The sequence below is a fragment of the Magnolia sinica genome, chromosome 12 (assembly GCF_029962835.1).
Source record: "Magnolia sinica isolate HGM2019 chromosome 12, MsV1, whole genome shotgun sequence".
Taxonomy (NCBI): Eukaryota; Viridiplantae; Streptophyta; class Magnoliopsida; order Magnoliales; family Magnoliaceae; genus Magnolia; species Magnolia sinica.
In genome coordinates, this window is record NC_080584.1 from 41,311,186 (window position 1) to 41,330,547 (window position 19,362).

Consider the following 19,362-nt stretch of genomic DNA (forward strand, 5'->3'; position numbering starts at 1 on the left):
TGTTTAATGCATAAGCAAAGGCTTCTAATGCTCGAATTTTTCTCTCATGTTTTTTCTCCACGTTCCTTTTTCTTTCGCCCTTTTAAACCCGTTCCAAAAAAGCGTCAACTCTCCTCTCTTTCTCTCTCGACCAGCAGTGACCCTCCTCTCTCCCTCTCCCTCTCCCTCCCCTCCCTCCCTCCCTCTCGATCGACCCGTAATCTCTCTTTTCTTGACCGTCTCTATCCATGTTCTCTGCCAATCCTCTCTCTCTCTCTCCGCCTCATCTGTCAGTATTCACTCTCTAACCCTCTCTCCCTCTCCCGTCTAAGGACCCCATCCGTCTAGATGGGCCCCTCCAACAGTATGCCTTGGAGAACCTCGTTGAAGGCCCGCCTGCAAAAGCTGGCGTCCTGGATATTTCAGGCATCTTTACAACACAAGAAAAAACAGGCTACATGCCTAAATCACTGGATATCCTAGCCTGTGAGTAGAGATGGGGTCTGGAAAATCAGCAGCATCTCCATCATTGATGTCTATGGCTCCATCTCAAGATGTTGTTGCTGATGTATCAATTTTCAGGTTAGCATCTCGTTTCTTTGATCTGCTGCATCTCAGTGCTTTTAGGGCTTTTGATGGTTGAATTGCGATGAAGTTATGTTTCTAAGGTTTTGATTTTCACTTTATTTGGGTATAAAGGTGTTAGGTTTAACTGAACTCTTTTTTCTCTTTTTTTTTTGTGTTGGGAAATGTGATCGAACTAAATATACGATTGATACTAGTGTGCGAATTTTGGATGTTTACGAGAAGTGAGGGACTATATGATCCCCTGCCTTATATGTATTATCTCTTGGAGTCTAGAGTTCAGAGCTGTGGGCCCGACATTTTAATGATTGTAAAACGTTGGTTTTATTGTCTCAATCATGGGGGAAAGTTCCTCAAAAGAAAAAAAAGAAAAAAAAATAAAAAATAAAAATCCCATAGTGGAAGATCCTCACATCCAATCTTTCAAGTAAGAATGTTTGCCATGCTATTTTGTTGATTGTCCATTTAGTGGCCACCATTGGAAGGCTTAGCATTGTCCCATCTGGGCAATTTTTGTGGCCCCATCCATGGTGGTCGACAGTGTGTATAACTGAGCCATGGGTCTCAGTTTATGGGCGTGGGGCCTGGTGCCGCTATCTTTTTGCTGATATAATTGTTGATGAGATGGAGCGGTTGATTACGGAACCTGCATTGATGTCTATATGGGCATTGGAAATAATTGGTAACTAGCTCTAACCATTGAAAAATCAATTTTTCTGGGCCCGTGCAAAAATACGAGGGTATTATTTAAAGGTTTTACTATGGATACACAACTTCAAATCATCATCATCACCATCTGCCTTATCCCAAGCAATTAGGTTAGCTACAAGAATTCTTTTTGGCTACCCAACATAACATGCTGATAGTGTTTTCCAGTCGGGTGTTGAAATTAGGATGTTGTACCATGCTAGTTGGATGCCAAGATCTATGTCCAACAATCAAATCTATTGATGTTTTACAATGCTTGTTAGATTCGACATCTACTAAAAGTTGTTATGGGTGGAGGAATTTATTCATAGAATATTTTGACATTTTGCCATTGAATGCAGATTGTTGAGGTATTTCCCTTCTTAACTGTCAATTTGTTAGCTACTAAGTTTAGACTTGCAATCTTTTCTTGTTCAAGATAGTTGGCGCCTAGGTCAACTGCAATTGGCCGGTTTTCATAGGGTAGGCATCACATTCAATGATCTAAACTTTTTATAGCTAATTTTTAGTAATCCTTAGTGGTCTTATGATAGGGCCCTTATTTTGTATGCCAAATCTTTTACACAATTGGGCTTGGTTTCGATGATCCAAACCTTATTATCACATAGACCATTCCAGTGGTCAAAACTATATCCATAAGTGTCCAATTTGAATGATCCAAACCATTGATATGATTGGGCTCGTCTTCTCCAATTTTGTCTATTCATATGGTTGACCCATATTAGTGATACAAACCATTAATATGATTAGGTCTGTTTACAATGATCTAAATTGCTTGTATGATTTGCCCTGTTTCTAGTGATCTAAATCTATGATATGATTTGGCATTTTCAGCAAGTCCAAACCATTCATATGTTTGGGCTCATATCTGTTGATCAAAATGCTTAATATGATTTAAGCCTCCTTTAGTGATCCGGACTCATCATATGATTGAGTCCGTTTTCAGTGATCGAAGATAATTGATATGCTAAGTTGATACATATCTTTCATTTGATTGAGTTGGTTCACATTAGTCAATATTTCTATATTGTTGTTCAAATGATTGGAGTTGTTTTCAATCCAAACCATTCATTTGATTGCTTCGTTTATGTGATCCAAACCATCTATATAGTTGGTCTTGTGCTCAACAAATCATTCATTGGGTGCCACATGTGCAAAAATCATTAGTGATTCAAATTATTCTTATGATTGGGCTCATTTTCAATCACTCAAAACTTTTATACGAGTGCACCTATTCAGGGGATTAAAATCATTCGTGTGATTGTTTATTTTAAGTGATCTAAACCCCTTCATTTGTTTAGATAAAAATCAATTGGTAAACTTAGGCCACTGTTTACAAAGTCAATGAATGAACGTTTTACATTCTTTGTTGGGTTGCACAAGAACAAAAAATTGTTAAGGGAGGAGAGGAATCTTAGCATATCATTGTGCTTTTCAACAATCCCTACTAATCATATGATTGACAAGTTTTTATTGATTCAAATTGTTAATATGGTAGAGTCTGTTTCCGACAATCAAAACTGTTCATATGGTTTGGCCCGTTTTGTGACACAACCCTTTGTGGATCTGTAATTGTGGTTTCACTCATTAGAGACAATTGAATGCATAAGTCATGCACAAGGGGCCCATTTTCAATTGTCTAAGCCAAATAAAAAACATTGACATCTTGGGCCATTCAGTAGATCCAACTTATTTATCTAATTCGCCTAATTCACCAATCTAAACTCATCATACGATTGAAGTTGCTTTTTATGATCCAAACTCATCATATGATTAAAGCTGCTTTTCATGATCCATGGTAATGGATATGTTAAGTTCATCACCGCCCTAAAATTTGTAGGACCCTCTTTAGCTTTATAAATGATCCAAACTGTTCATATGATTTGACCCATTTCTAGTAATCCAAACCTTTGACATGCTTGGGCCATTTAAATGGATCAAAACCCTTGGCGTGCTTGTTCCATTTCAGTGGATTTGAACTTCTTATATGATTCGGCCCATTCAGCAATTCAAATGCATCATATGATTCATGTTGTTGTTAGTGATCTGAACTCATCACATGATTCAGGCCTCTTTCCTTGACCCATCCCGATGGATATGTTAAGTTGATCCATATATTCGTAATATTTGAAGTTGGTTCCTAGTGATCCACATCGTTAAATTTTGTAAGACCCTCTTCAGTTCTATACACAATTCAAACAATCAGATTTCCTTTTACAACAATCCAAATTCATATGATTTAGCCCATTTCTAACGATCGAAACCTTTGACATGGACCATTTCAATGGATTAAAAACATTGACATGCTTGGGCCATTCAGTGGATCCAAATTGTTCTTGTGATTCGACTCATTCGATGATCCAAACTCATCTACGATTGAAGCTGCTTTTCATGATCCAAACTCTTCATATGGTTGAAGATGCGTTTCATGATCCAAACTCTTCAGATGATTGAACTTGATTTTCATGATCCAAATTGTTCATATGATTTGGCCCATTTCTAATGATCCAAACCTTTGACATGCTTGGGCCATTTCAATTGATCAAAGCCTTTGATGTGCTTGGGCCATTTCAGCGGATTTGAACTTCTTATATGATTCGGCCCATTTAACAATCCCGATGCATAATATGATTCGTACTGCTGTTAGTGATCTAAATTCATCATATGATTGAAGCCTCTTTCCATATCCATCCCAATGGGTATATTAAGTTGATCCATCTATTCGTAATATTTGAGGTTAGTTCTCAGTGATCTACATCGTTAATTTTGTAGGACCCTCTTCAGTTCCTTACACAATTCAAACAATCAGGTTCTTTTTACAATGATCTAAATTCATATGATTTGGCCCATTTCTAGTTATCCAAACCTTTGAAAGGGGCCATTTCGATGGATAAAAACATTGACATGCTTTGTCCATTCAGTGGATCCAAATTGTTCATATGATTAGGTTCATTCGGCGATGGAATCAAAGTAATAATGGTCGATCCTTAATTAGGATTAGGACAAATAAGAACGGTCAGACTCTTATCCGAAGATGAAGTTAGGCTCAGATAAGGACACTACTTGGATTAGGAAGTTACTCATAACAAAATGTTTCTCTAGCTAAAAATATTGAGGCATCATTTAAAATAGACAAGTTTTATGCATCATCTACAAAACAATTCTGCGCTAGAATCAAACACTAGAAAATTTTGAAAAATTAAGAAATAAATTGATAAGAAGAATACCATAAGACTATATACTTTGAAATAAAATCAATACATCAAAGTCTTTGCTCCTTAAATTCCAATCTAAACTTGTATTCTCAAAGTGACTGGCTGACAATGAATAAAGATAAACATGATATATATATATATATATATTGTTTGGGTCTAGTTGTTAAACAACAACTGGATTCTTAAATGGGTCGGGTATGGGCGCCCCTAAACTTGACCCAACCTAACCATATGCACTTCTTATTTCACTAACAGGCGATTGTCTCACTGTACTGATCTGGAGAACTCAGGAATGTTTAAACCTTTTTCAAAATAGCGACAACAATGTTTTGTGCCCCTTTGATAATTTACATATCAAGAACCCAATTAGACATGATTTTTGATTGGGTCAAAAATGTGAGACATGAACCTGACCTAATTTAGTAATCTGCCCATTAAACGAGGCCTATACCCATTAAAATTGGGTCAGATTCACTAGGTAAACCCAAACACGCTGGGGGAGCCTACTATTTAATTTTTAATGAGAGTATCTTGAATCGGACATAAACGATGCACAACTTTTATATCCCATTGGTCTACACATGCGATGCCTAATAGAAAACATTGCCTTATATGTGCTTGGTCTTAGCAAACCTCTTGGAAAAGTTTGTTGGTATGGCTGCAGATGGGTTGGGTTTGGGTCGGTTCCTAGTGCCCATACCTTGGCTTAGGTAACTAGGTTTGGTTCTCCCGGAGCTGCTATAGCATTGAAGACTTGGATCCACTAGAGTTTTGGTACCCATTAGGTCTTTAGATCTAGTTATTGAGTTGGGTACAGGATTGGACAATGGCTGAACATTGAGTCAATTGAGTTTTCAGATTTCTGAACTATGCTGCAACATGAGAGGTTTTCTAATAGTTGTTGCAAGGTTTTCAGGATGAGGTGGTGTCAGAAAATAAGGCAGTTTGGTGGGATTCTCGAGGAAAAGGTGAAATTGGTGTACTTGCCTGTTGCATGCAACTCATCCAGTAAGTCTCACTGGAATAAGACCAAATGAGCTGTGGCTTGGAGTTGCTAAGTCAAAATGATGTGAGGAGATTTTTTTCCGCCATGGATGCGGCTTCACTACATCAAACATGCTAGCTTGCCAAATTACCAATGTATGTTCTTGGTATCACTTGCAAAGAGTTGTGCTTTTGGTGTGCCTTTATCATTATGCAGGTATTTTAGCTTGTCGGTATGGATATATGAGCAACTAAAGAAAATGTCAATGGACGGCTGAAAAATAGACATGGCGATACATAATTATATTTTCTTTCGGTAAGGATTAGATGGCTGATACATAATTACAAGTAACCAAATACTCAATAAATAGTTTGCCTTTTCAAAATTAAAAGATAGATTCAAAAGATAGACACACTAAAATTTATTTACTTGGTTAAGCTTTCAACTGTATGGATTATGATGATCTATTATGCTGATTCTGTTTGATGTAAACTGAGTCTCTAACATAAACTGACACAATAATGGCAACTAATGTATATTCTATTTTGGGTAAACTGATTTTATTTTCAGTTTTATGGTCAGTATGCTTGTTTGTAGATCAATCAATACATGCTTTTCTGGTTATGAAACTTTTAAGATTAACATGTGTAGCTGATCTTTATGCAACTTTGATATGGATGTCCTGCCCTGGTGAGTAGTTTATTTTGTCCATAATGCACAGTGACAGTGAAGATGTTCTCTGGCAAATAGACGTGGATAGGATGGTTTTTCTTTTTACAATTCTTCTTGAGTATTGTGAACTTGAGAATGTGAAGGATATTTTCATCTTGAATTGCAAGCATGACACAAAAGAGCTTAATATGTTTACTGGTGAGCAGTGTTCGCATTGTCGACGAAATGTCGATAATATCGCCGATAATATCGGTGTCGCTAGTCTAGCGACACCGAAACCCCCATTTTTCGTTTCTCTCTGGATTATCGGCGAAATATCGGCGATATCTTCGATAATCTTTGATTTTTTCCGACAAAATAGGTAAAAATGGAAAATTAAACCTTTGATTTCGGTAATACCTGGTTTATGGTTGATCGGAACTCGGAAGCAAAGAATTTCATGCGCAGCAATCGACAGCGCTCGTCTCGTGTGACTCACAGACACATGATTTAGGCGAAAAATCAGAGATTTTGGCGAAAAATCAGAGATTTAGGGAGATTGCTTGAAACCTCGTCGAAAATCGCCCCTCTTCGCTGGAAAACCTTCTTCGCAGACGAAACCCTTTTTTTTTCTTTTGTTTTTTTTTTTTTTTTTTTAGGCGCATGGTGCGTTTTAGCGTACTGAGTAAACTTTCTGGGCCCACCGTGAATGTATGTGATTTATCCACGCCGTCCATTCATTTTTCTAGTTTATTTTAGGGGTAAATCCCAAAATTAAAGCATATCCACAGCTCCAGTGGACCACACCACAAGAAACAATAAGAATAATGATTTTCACCGTTGAAACCTTCTTAGGCCCCACAGTGATGTTTATTTGTCATCAAACCTTTTTTTAAATATAAAAAGGCATGGATGAAGGGTTAAAATAAATATCAGCTTGATTCAAAATTTCTGTGGCCACCAAGAAGTTTTTAATGATATGCGTTCAATTCACAAAGTTTCTTGTGGTGTGGTCCATTGAAGATTTGAATCTGGTTCATTTTTTATATCACACACTAAAATAAGCCTTCATATATAATGGACGGTGCAGATGTAAGGTACATAGTTCATAATGGGCCCCACAGTTGGACCCGCAAAATTTGCTGACATCAATACAGCAGCTGTTTATACTAGCCAAACCGCTTCCGCGAAGACCAGCCCTAACGCTCCTCGAGCTCCCAGTTGTACGAACGGTTCAAAGGAGATCAAAGTTACGTTGGCCCCACAATGATGTATTTAATATATCTACACCGTTAATCTGTTTTTATAGTTCATTTTAGAGCATTATCCAAAAAATGAATCATATCCAAAGATTATATGGACCGCACCATAGATAGCAGCAGATATAATGATTTTTACCGTTAAACAATTTGTAGGGCCCACCATAACGTTTATTTTGCATCCAATCTGTTCGTAAAAATACAAACATCTGAATGAAGTGGAAAAACAATTTTCATACTGATCCAAAACTTTTGTGACCTCAAAAAGAATTTCAATGGTAGACGTTCAATCCCCCACTCGTTTTTGCAGTGTGGTCCACTTCATAGTTATTTGTCTTATTTTTCGTCTAAAGGCTTAAGGCGAGCTCTTCAAATGGATTAATGGTTTGGATATAACACACACCTCATGATCAGACACACAAAACTTGTGGGCGTCAGCACAACAGCATAGTAATTCGCTCCGGACTACGCCGGAACGAAGTGAATTGCACACTGAGTAAAATATAGGCCCATAGTAATTGTGTATTTGATCCAACTCAGTCCATCCATTTTATTAGATGATTTTAAGGCATAAGCAAAAAAATGAAGCATATCCAAAGCTTAGGTGGACCACACCAAACTGTGTGAATTGAATGTTTACCATTGAAAAATTATCGAGGGCCACAATTTTTTTGTATCAACATGATATTTCCGTTTTTTTATTCAACCATGTCCCTGTGATCTTATGAACAGTTTGGATGACAAATAAACATCATTGGGCCCTATGAAGATTTCAATGGTTGAAATTATTATTACCATTGTTTCATATGGTGTGGTCAACTTGAAACTTAAGATAAATTTATTTTGGTTATTATTAGAGTAATTTCTTATGGAAATGTATGCTTTTTTGGGCTCCATTAAATGAAAATTTATTATTTAATGCATTTTTTTACAAATTTTTAATTTCTAAATATACAAATATGTGTATTTAGGCATGTCTTGAAGTTTCATGAAAAAATTTCACTATTATCATATTTTTCTCCGAATTTCCGGTTATCGGTGATATTATCGGCGATAACGATATTATATCTTTATCCCTAGCCAGCGAAACTTGTAACGATACCGACAACTCAAACACTGCTGGTGAGTGCATGATTTTGTTTTCAGATCTTCTCTAATAAGTTGTTTTGATTTTTACAACCAATGTGGCTGTTTCCAGCACAATGAAATTGGCCTTTCAGTAATATTCTACGGATACAATGCAGTTTGGTTTTATTCCCTTATCAACTTTGTTTTTAACAGTATTACCAGTCTTCCTTTAGAGTCATAGATTCTACTTAATTTTTATCCTTGGATTACAGTGTTCCTTTAGAGTCATAGAGTCTGCTCAACTTTGTTTTTAATAGTGTGGGGAAGAAAATGGTGATCTTTTCTCCTTTGCTATGGAACACTTCTAACATGCACAAGAGAGGTATGCACAACCACATTCCGTCATAGGCATGCATGTGCCCGCACATGCACAATAGAGGCATGCATGTGTCGTGCCTGCAACCACCCATTTTTTAAACCAATTTGGTTGTACACACGCAACACATGATCCGAGTTCAGTCGTATTTTCCTTGAAGAATGCTTATATGTGGTGCGATGCATAGGGATTGCATGGTGCAAGTGGCAAACATGGGTTGATCAAGACTGTTGATCTAGTGGGCCATGGTGGGGGATCAACTCTGCCAAAAATCCTGGTGATTCAAGGCTTCGACCATCCTATTGTTGTGAGTTTTTAATATGGGACTAAATATCTAACGGTCCGAGTGGATCTTACATAAAATCATGGTGGGACCCATCAAAATCAAGAGTTGTGCCTACAATTCCCTTTTTTTTAAACGATCTTTATGGTTGGAGACTTGAATTTTGGTAGGGTCCACCATGATGTGTATTCAAAATCCACTCCCATCATTAGATGCCTAATCCTAGTTTAAGCCCAGGGCCAAAAAATGAGGCTAACTTGTGATTCAGGTGGGCCATGCCAAAGAAAACAATTAGATTGCCTTGCATGGTTGTCATTTAGCTTGTCCTTGGTCTATAAGAGACCCATTGTACTATATACTGTATACATCATCGAAACCAGTCATTAAGTGAGCCCCATGATGTACGTGTTAGATACACATCATCCTACCTAGGCCCCTCAAGCTGACTTGAGATTCAGGTGGGCCACACCAAAGAAAACAATTGATCTGAGCCTTTTTGTGGTCCCAAGAAGTTTTTAAAGGGGTGTGGTCCACTTGACCTACAAATTTGTCTCATTTTTTATGTCATGCAATAAAATGATCTGGAAACATGGATGGGCGGTGTGAATCTAACACATACATTATGGGGTTCACATAAGATTCGTGCCGTGGAAAATGTTGTGCTTTCTTCCATCCCGACACAATCGGTGTCGTTATGAATCTCTACCCTACCCATGGGCAAAGCAAAGCATGGCTAAAAGAAGCTTCAGGCCAAGCTAATAGGTCTATTGTAACATCCCGAAAAAATCTGTACAAAGAGCCGAGTACCACCTTAGGCAGAAATCACTAAGGACCGAATCCTTTAGAAATTAGACAAAAATTATTAAGTGCTAAACTAAATAATAAATGGAATTAAATTGAACTGCTTTCAATATGAACTACAAAGCCCAAAACTAGTAGGATCGCTAATGCTACATTACCTAGAAACCTAGGATCAATCTCAAAACCCAGTTGCTCTCGGAGGCGCATTGAAACTCCGTATCGGACTTAGACCGCGCGTCGAAAGTCCGATTAACGCAAAACTATATGGTTATGACCGTCTTACTGGGCTTGACAACCATCATGGAAATCAAGTCTTAATAGTATCCAGAAGTGCACAACTTGAGCCCGGAGCAAAGTGTGTGAGAAACGTGAATATATTTAGAAAATGAACTAAAACTTAAGTAAATTGGGTCATTCGCTTGCAGGCCAAATCTAAGAATTCAGACTGTTGAAATCTGACCCAATTACACCCTCGGATCAGGGAAAATTTCTAACACATGTCAGTGTACTTGTGACCCTGATCTAGTAACGATGATCGTTGAATTCGATCTGTAAATCCAATCAAACCAAAAACTAAACCTGACCTAGATCCAATGTCAGGGAACTTTTCCCGGATCGTATGCAGAAAATGAGCCTCCAGATGTGCTCCGTTGGACCGAAACGGCCACCGTTTGGCTATAACCTAAGTATACCATGGCCATGGGGCCATTTCCATAAGTTCTAGGCCTATATAAGGGCCTTAACCCACCCCTCTCTCATTCCATACGAATTTCAAACCCTAGGAGAGAGAAGAGAAGAAGGAGAAGAGAAGAGAGAGGAGAAGAGAGAGAAAGTGGGAGATCGTTCCCGGGATTCGATCCCACCACTCCACGTGCTTAACCACCGCTTCCGTGTTACTATACTGGTGATTTTGATTTCATTTTCAGGTAAGGAATCCTAACTCTAATATATTTTAGGGATTTAAATAGAGTAACTGGTGAAATAATTAACCTATTTCATGCTATAAGTTGTCGTTGTGTCGTGGGCAAAGACGTAGTGTTCGAACTGAATTCGATATGAGTTTATCGACGAAAGTTGCGGACTATAAATGTTTAGGTTATGGTTTTCAACGCTTTCAATGTTAGTTAATGATTTATGACTGACTTGATTATTGTCACGTGCGCTTAAATGCGATGATTTCCGTGTATTACGCATATATATATATATATATATATGAATTATGTTTAAAATAATGTATTCTATGTGTTTGTTGAAATGTCTGAATGAACATGGAATTATGATTTGTGCCAACCATGAGTATTGGTTAAGAATACATGATTTTGTATGTGTGGCAACTCCTTTATGAAAGGATTTGCTATAATATAGGTTAAAACTAATTTATTTCATATATGATGGAATGTGTAAACTAAGTGTTTGATAAAAGTTTGAATGAGAAATTATCTGATGAATTGTATTTATTTAGGGCGTTGAGATAGAATTCTCAACTCCTTATCTAGATATATAATTTCCTTCATGTAGTCTTAATGTCAACTACGTGGTTTATGTATAAAATGCATATGTATAATGACATGTTCTATGTGGTTGATAAAATGTCTGAATGAGATATCATTTGATGAACTGTATTTAATAAGGGTGTTGAGATAGAATTCTCAACCACCTTATCTATATGCATAGTTTCCTTCATGTAACCTAAATTCCGATTATGCAATCTATGGATGAAATGCAATATATGGCAATATGTGCAATGTGTTCGATGAAATGCTCGAATGAGATTTGTATTGGGAATGTTTGTTAAATGCTTATATGATTATCACATGTCTCCATATGTTGCACTTGAATGTGATTGGGACTACTAAGTAGTCCAGGCAATCGGTAATGATTCCGGAATGAGTGGCCGAACTAGTCTTACCACATTGGATAAGTTCGATGAATCCGAGTCTTACAATGATTGTCGACAGTGTTACCATGTCGACTAATTCAGTTACGCTCGTACCAATCGAACTAGTTAAGTAACCCGATTGGCCTATTGTGTGTTTACCATGTATGGACACTACTGCTTGAATCAAGGTACCAACTTACTAGTGCAAAGCCTATTTAACCTTGGTACGACGATCCGCTAAGACTCATGAGCCGGGCATGGTGGTATGGGACACCGTGGTCGAGCTGTCAGCCTACGCTGGGGCGACGAGCCTCCCCGTAGTGTCCAGTGAGCAACCCAAACTCGTGAGCCGAATACGGTGGTATGGGACACTGTATTCGAGCTGTCGGCCTACCCCGGCGCAGCCTGGCTGTGGTCCCCAGTCGGGTTGGTGACGAGCCTTCGAAAATAGACTGCCAGTTGGTAGGGCGTCGGTGGAGTAACCTCGAGTATACACTAGGACTACGCTAAGGTGACGAGCCTTTCCGTAGTGACCTCGAGTATAAACAGGCCTACGCGGATGGTGACGAGCCTCCCGTAGTGACCTGAACTTGCTTATCGTATGTGATTGACTAGGATTGACGACCCTAGATGGATCATTGTTTGGGTAATGATATAAGGGAAGTGCCTTAGATGTTCAAACCTGCTGTATGAATAAGTCTAATTAAGAACTTGCCTAATTACGTACATTCACAGCATTTGCATGTGCCTTTGGCGTTGGAGTTGAGCACAGAAGAAGGGGTGCATGCCGCGATCGTGATATGATGTCACAGAGGGAGTGCAGGCGAGGGCATACATTATTAATACATATCATCCTTGCATTAACCAGAGTACTTAGGAATGCTTGTTATATTGCTTTATCATTACTGCTTGACTGAATTGATAACATGTTAACCTTTGCCTTATAACTCCACTAAGTTGATCACTCACTCCCACTCTGGGACGGTGTTTTAAAACACCAACCAGACTCTGTTTTAGTTGCAGATGGTGGTGATGCTTACGAAGCGGAGCCTGACTTTTATGATGACGAGGGAGAGTTCTCCTACATGCAACTCTCTGGCGGGTTTATGTAGACCTGGAGTTGCGTATCGAGGCTATAGGGATATGGATAGAGGACATTACACTTCACCATTTTGTATATTGTGGAACTATACATGTAACTGTTTAACCTGGTGACGTTCATACTCTGGGGACATACAATCACTTATATGCTTTATATACATATCACAGTCTTCTGCTTGCGTAAACTAACAGTCTCTGGAGTATGATATGCTGTTTTGGTATAATCCCACTTATGTTTAATGCACTAATACAGACAACATTTAATCATCATCATCTATGTTGCATAAGTGATGGGTTGGAACTCGGGAGTTGAGCTTCTGCTCAACCTTTGATTTTCAGGACGTTACATTTATGCACAACTCAAAGCCAAGTCGAGCTAGTCATGTATCCCACCACCGATTTTAGGACAGAGCGTGATAGATGATTTGAGGTAGAGCTTGATAGACCATGTGGATTATGCTTGGAACCTAATAGAGAGAGAGAGAGAGAGAGAGAGAGAGAGAGAGAGAGAGAGAGAGAGAGAGAGAGAGTTTCTACTCCCTCCTAAGAGTCTTCCTGTCAAGCTTGGAACCTGACACACACACACACACAGAGAGAGAGAGAGAGAGAGAGAGAGAGAGAGAGAGAGAGAGTTTCTACTCCCTCATAAGAGTCTTCATGTCATGTCAAGCCTAACAGAGAGAGAGAGAGAGAGAGAGAGAGAGAGAGAGGGAATAAAACCACGGATTGCTCCATGACTGAGATAGTTAGTGTTACTATGTGTATGATGCATGCTCAGTGGGTACCCAATCATGTCCAAAAATGGATCCACCCACACAGGAGTACACAACCCTGTTTTTTTTTTTCCTTTTTTCTCATGTGGACATTCAAAAAGTGTAATACCTATTGAACAACCAAGGTAAAAGATTTAGCTCATTCATCAGGTAGTGTACCAAAAAATAATATGATTGATGACTTGCCTAAGTGACATGCGACTCATCCAAGTCTCATTTGGAATCAGGACCAAATGAGTCAGTTGGATTTGCTAAGTCAAAATATAATTATGAGGGGATTTTTTTTTTCTCTGTTGATGCAGTTCTCTACATCAGAAACATGCTAGCTTGCCAAATTACCAATGTATGTTCTTGGTATCACTTGCCAAGAGTGGTCCTTTTGGTGTGCCTTTATCATTGTGCAGGTATTCTAGCTTGTCGGTATGGACATATGATCAAACTAAAGAATATGTCAATGGATGGCTGAAAAATAAACATGGCAATGCTTTCATCCAAGGGAATAATGGTAACATATGTTCATTTTTACTACTAAATGTGATTTTTTACTTTTGATTGATGAGGGATGGGGACCAGGGATTGATGACTTACTCAAGTCACTCATCCAAGTTTCATCTAGAATCAGGACCAAATGAGTCAGTTGGAGTTGCTAAGTCAAAACATAATGGATGGGTGATTGATAAGATTCAAGGTCAAGCCAGACTTGTACTGGGTTATTGGGACCAAAGCCCCACCAATCCCTTATGTGTGACTGACCATTGATCTAATGATGGGTAAGTCCCAAAAATATTTTTGGAATGGGTGATTGTGACCTTTTGATATTTGGGCATGGGTTCAACATATGTTGTAAATGGGTTAGACTGGGTTAGGTTGGGTTGGGTAAGGGGCTCCCCTTACTCAACCCATTGAAAAATCCAGTTAGAGTTTTAGACCTAGACTCGACCCATTAAAATTTGGGTCCAGTCTAGGTTGGGTCGAAATTAAAAGCAACCAATGATACTAGCCTCCTAACCCATATCTAACCCATTTATCACAAGAGTTGCATTAGGGTTGGTAGGGTTGTCAATGGGCACCAAAAGCTAAGGGTACCCGAACCTAAATTTAACGAGTTCAGGTCCAATAAATTGGACCGGTTAAGAAATCAAGTTGGGTTTGGGTCTAGACAATGGGTTTATCCATACTTTTCTTTATTTTGTTTCAGATTTTTGGTAGGGCCTGAACCATTTACTCGAATGGCGCCTGCACTTGACCCACTATTCAATCAGCTTGGTTGAAACCTACCTCAGAAGCATGTTGGGCCAGTTGAACCATGGGCCAGCCCGACCTAGGCTAAATCTGGCCTAGGCCCATCAGCCCAAGCCCAACCCATTTAGGTAGGAACTCGAAACCCACATGGCAATCTTTCCTCTTCATTGCCTAATGAATGGTAATTAGTAAGCAAAGTTCAAAAGAATGGTTAATAGATTATTTCATACCTAATTGTCTTTATACTCTTTGGTAGTCCGGTCAAAGATAAAGCCATGCCAGAGCACTTATCCTTTCAACATTTGAATTTCCTTCGAAAGTGGATGGTTCAACTATTGAGTTGAAATTTCATAGTCAAGTCATGCCTTCGTCCAACTAGAGTCAGTTTTGACTATCACTGTATAATAGAAAATAGGATCAGATTAGGAAGACCAATTTTGCAAAACAAAAAGACTGATAATAAACAAAAAACAATATTATTTTTTCTGATATTTTGCAATTGGTTGATTCGTAAAAGAAAGAAGGAAAGAAAAAACACATGCCAAAATATGTCATTTTACATAGAGATACCCACCTCAACACCATATGTCCACCACAAACACATCCAAAGAGTAGCCATGGATTGTCGAGAAAACATGTCCGTCACGGATGTTGAACAACTACCTATATCACAAAGCAAAGCAAGAGGTTGAGGCTAGTAAAAAAAAAACCATCTTCAAGTCAACCCAATTTGTCCTTGACGAGGGTAGTCACCTAAAGTTTCCTCTTGCTATATTTAAAAGTAAAAGTCAGAGAGTGCTAGTTCCTATTTCCGTTTCAAATCACATTATGAAACCTTGGAAATACAACTTGAATTGAAGATACTTAACAAAAAATGTCTTTAAATTGAATTCAAATCCTAACCACCATTACCGATGACCACAATACATATACAGGTCAAAATGAGCACAACCATCCATAAAACATTCCCATAACCACAATACATATACAAGTCAAAATGAGCACAACCATCCATAAAACATTCCCGTAAGTCATAGATCAATTTGATGGGTAAGCAATCATCTATAAAAAGGCTCTGGTTGAAGAGGAGATCAATCATTTAGCTTCTTATAAAGAATTAAAAAAAATAAAAAATGAACTTGTTTTAGAAGATTCTCCACCATCTCACACCCTCTCTTCCTTTGATATTTAAAAAAGTCCCATGTTTTCTCTTCTGTGGTCATTGTCTCAGTTGGGTTGCACTATCAAAACCCGAGACTGATTTCTAACTCTAGTTCAAATTTTCAAACTAGGTCTTAGACACGAAAAGAGTTTGAATTCTAGCTTACAGGTTCTGTTTAAACTGGTAAGCTTATTACATAGTTCCAATGAAAAGATAGGAGTCCAACTTTTAGAGAAGTCGTTAAATTTTTTAATGCACAATGCAACATCTTCTAATATTGCTCATCATTATTTTTGTGATTTTATTTTCCTTGCACTTAGTGTCCAATGCCCATCTTGTAACTGTTGTTCTTTTTTACTTCCATGGTTTCATTTACAGCCATGACAGCTTTTGGAAGAAGGGAGTCTACTAGAGCTGATGGACCCATAGCTAGGAACATTACCTATAAGAGGAAGTTAGATACATATGAAAATGACCCTCTTCCACACCAAAGCAGCATCCAAGCTATAGCCTTCATGACTAAAGTTGTAGCCATGCTCATGAAACACTCAAGATTCAATGAAAAGGTGTTGAAACCACCACGCACCATAGAGGACTTGGTGGGGTCTTAAAAGCCCCAAATTCTAGAGTATTAAATAATTTCCCACATCTCCAATAGGAACTTTAGCGGCTCAACGATAGACAACAGGTAGCTGTTTGATACCCAGGCAGACAACACAGTCATTCAAACATTGCATGTAAAAGAGCCCAACAACACTTCAAGAGAGTGTAACCTGTAACCAACCCAATCTGAATTCCAACCCAAGGAGCCCAATCCAAAACCAACACAAGGTTCTCTGTACTTGACCCGATCTGACCCGACCATATGCGATCCGACCCAAATACATGTCATTATTCCCACCCAATCTGACCTAAACAAATCGAATTTGCTCAACTCGAAACAACCAGAATTCAAATTGGGTTGTCATTTTCCAACCCAACCCATCCTGAGAGTACCTTGATAACTGACCCAACTCCATCCAAACTAGAGTTGGGTCACCTAAACCCAAGTTGCGGCACTATGACTCAAATATATGTCATTAGTGTCAACCCAACCTAACCTAATCGAATTTGCTCAACTTGAACGCAACCAGAATTCAAATTGGGTTGGCATTTTCCAACCCAACCCATCCGGGGAGTACCTTGATAACTGACCCAACCCCATCCGAACTAGAGTTGGGTCAATCAGGTAAAGGTTGACCTAAATCCAAGTTGCAGCACTACGACTCAAATTAGATGTCATTAGTGTCTACCCAACCTACCCGAGCCCAATTTTCTCAATCTGAATCGAACCAGAATTCAAATTGGGTCACCGTTTTCCAACTGAACCCAATATAAGGACCTTGACAACTGACTTAAACCCCACCCGAACTAGAGATCCTCTATGTCCATACAACTTTCATGATAAAGGCAATTTAGGAACTGATCCTCTTGGCTACTGTTTCTAGCTGACCTCTGTACGGACAGTGGGATCTCTGATGAATGAGATTTTTTTTCCAAACAACCCCCCCATAGCGAACCCTCTAGATACAAAGTCTGGATCATTGCTTGATGAGCACAACGGTGAGCAGCTCCAGTATGCCTCAACCATTTCAATTTTTTCTTTTTCTTATTTTTTAAAAAAGAGGTTTCCCCTCTCCTTGAGTGGATTGTTGATTTTAACACAATTAAATGTCTTTTTTTCTAAATGGGTTGATCAACCATGATATAATATCTTGAATTTCAAGTTGAGGCCTTCTTCCTTAACTTTGTAGCTCAGAGCTTCTCAGTTTATTTTTTATGAGCATTTCCCCTGTAAGATGCATGAGTTTCGAGCATTCATTGTTATGGAAAGTTCTGTTGGACAATCAGAATCAGATGATTGGTTTGAAGTTTGGGCAGTTGCCCGTCAATGAAAAGCTGAGGGATGAATGACCCTGACTCATACCCATGTGTTTTTGTTTTTCCCATGCCAGTTGCAACATAATTATATTTTGGAGAATTATCCTGTTGGGAGGGATGGTGTTGTGCAGTTATTTGCATTGCAAATTTTGGCCGAGTTTGGATTTGTTGGGAGTCCAGAAACATGCACATCAGTAATTTTATGTTTTTTGAGCATATGTTTATCTTTTAACCATCGGTAAAATTCAAGTCAGGGTGTGGGCTATTTACTAGTTAGGTCTTAAACTCAATCCATTCCGTGAACCTGTAATAATCCTAAATATTCCTGGATTTGGTGGTGGCCACTGCTCAAGCATGGTCCATTTACCACCCTCCTTATGGTGACAGTGGTTGGGTTTGGCCCTGTTCAACGTCAGCCCATGCCCATCCCATTTACTAAAAGGGCTAAGAATTTTAGCCCAATCCTAACTCATGATCCATGACTTTGCGGCCCAACCAAACCCAAAATTCACCAAGCACAATCCCAACCTGACCCAGTGGACTGTAAATAGGTTGTGTTGGAATGACCTGACCCGCCACACCAAAGACCTTTGTATATCCATTAATTCTTTCACTTTGTAAAGAAGATAAACAAGCCCTCCTTTCTATTTCATTTTATTATATATATGAAATTTGAAATATTCTTTTGATTGATTGATTGATTGATGTGGAGACAGTACAAACCTACTGAACATTGAATTAAGTCAAGTTTTTAGTTTTGTGAAGTATGCTTTGAATGCAAGAGGATATTAAAATAGACATTACCTGATTTCTGTCAAAACTTTTGAATTTGTTGAAAGATTACCATGCTGGCTAAAAGAAATATAAGATTATTCTGAAGTCCAATTTTCATGATTGCAATTGCTTGATCTTCCAATGTTTCTCTTCATATTTTCCAGTTGAAGGAATATGCACTTATGGATGGGCATTGTTTTATAGAGATCCTTTCCACTTACTGAAGAAGAGTATCTACTATGGCTTGATGATGTTGCAAACACATTGAAATGCTGGGGAGTTGTCTCACATATTCAGAATAGGCTCGCCAAATTGAAGGAGCGGCCTCGGATAAAGTAAAATTACAAAAAAAAAAATGTTGGATATGTGCTTGCTAAAAAAAACTTCATGATGAGACTATAATGGTTCTTTATTTTTTTAAGATTTTTTCTTCCATTTAAAGTAAACTAGTCTGGTCCATGTGGTGAAGAGTCAAATTCATTGATACTTTGGACGAGGATGGCAAATGATGATCCATATGCACGACACGTGGCATACATGTATTGATCCAAACTCAAATCATGGGGCCATCTTTAGACGGGGTGGGGCCTCAAATTCAGAT

General features: G+C 38.5%; 1 long non-coding RNA gene across 1 annotated transcript; it reads left to right on the forward strand.

The window, feature by feature from the left end:
- Nucleotides 1–282: 282 nt before the first annotated feature.
- LOC131221272 (uncharacterized) lies at nt 283–19,088 on the forward strand. Its single transcript, XR_009159167.1, has 3 exons — nt 283–561; nt 5,404–5,455; nt 18,926–19,088. It is a non-coding gene; the product is annotated as an uncharacterized LOC131221272 (long non-coding RNA).
- The last annotated feature ends 274 nt before the right edge of the window (nt 19,089–19,362 follow it).